General features: G+C 47.0%; 1 non-coding gene across 1 annotated transcript; it reads right to left on the bottom strand.

The window, feature by feature from the left end:
- Positions 1 to 568: 568 nt before the first annotated feature.
- Positions 569 to 640, bottom strand: TRNAH-GUG. Its single transcript has one exon. It is a non-coding gene; the product is annotated as a tRNA-His (tRNA).
- Between the last annotated feature and the right edge of the window lie 299 nt (positions 641 to 939).

The raw sequence follows: 939 nt of genomic DNA, 5'->3' as shown, positions 1-939 counted from the left end.
CTTCTCTTTAATCAAATTTCAGGTCTAGGCATAATGTCTCCCATTTGCTGATATTGATTAGCAGCCTCATAAGTACACAATTCTCGGAACAAAGATACTAAAAAGCCTCACAATAAAGAAATTAATTGCACGTAATTTCATGCCTCCTTTGCTGCTCTTTCCTGAAAAATTCTTCTGGAATTTTCTTTTGTGCCGAGTCATCCCTGGGGACAGATCATAGAAAGAAATCAATCTTCACCAGGAGAGAGAAAGGAGATAGGTTAAAAAACTGACAGAGTGAAGTCAGTGACAGTGTTGTTCCCAGACCACCTCAGTACAAGAACACCTGTGTGAACTGCTTGAAATCACACAAAAGGAGACAAAACCACCTATGGTGCAGTGTCAACCACCTTATCATGTAGCACGGAGCTACTGCTTCCTCTCATCTGTTTTTTTCTGTGCTTCAGACACTGAGACCTGTTCAGCAGTTACGGCAGAGTGAGGGCTCGGGTGGGTGTCCCGTCCCCTGTGCTGTGTCTCCAGCAGCAAGCCTCCAAAATTGAGGACTAAAACAGTTCCCTCTCCCCTGTGCCGTGACTCGGATTTGAACCGAGGTAGCTGCGGCCACAACGCAGAGTACTAACCACTATACGATCACGGCAAGCTACAAAGGATATGTCCAGTGCCTTGTGTTTTCTGTTCCCTCTAGCAGAGCTGTACAAGCATTGCCACCTAGCACGGACTGGCTATAATTTTCCACGTGCTGGCCTCCTCCCTGGGGTGACTGCTGCTATTGCGGCACACCCAGGCACCCCGCAACCAAAAACGGGGCTGCCGACAGAGAATTGTATGCGGAAGGCAGGCACAAATGTTATGGTGGCAAGAAAATATTCCTGTGCCTTTTGGAAATTGCAGTCTGGTGTGGAAATCTTTCATTGCCTTCTGTTTGGCCAACATCTA

Source organism: Charadrius vociferus, unplaced genomic scaffold, assembly GCF_000708025.1.
Source record: "Charadrius vociferus isolate BGI_N301 unplaced genomic scaffold, ASM70802v2 scaffold198, whole genome shotgun sequence".
Classification (NCBI taxonomy): domain Eukaryota; kingdom Metazoa; phylum Chordata; class Aves; order Charadriiformes; family Charadriidae; genus Charadrius; species Charadrius vociferus.
The sequence above is the reverse complement of the archived record's forward strand: the minus strand, read 5'-3'. Positions and strand labels throughout refer to the sequence as shown.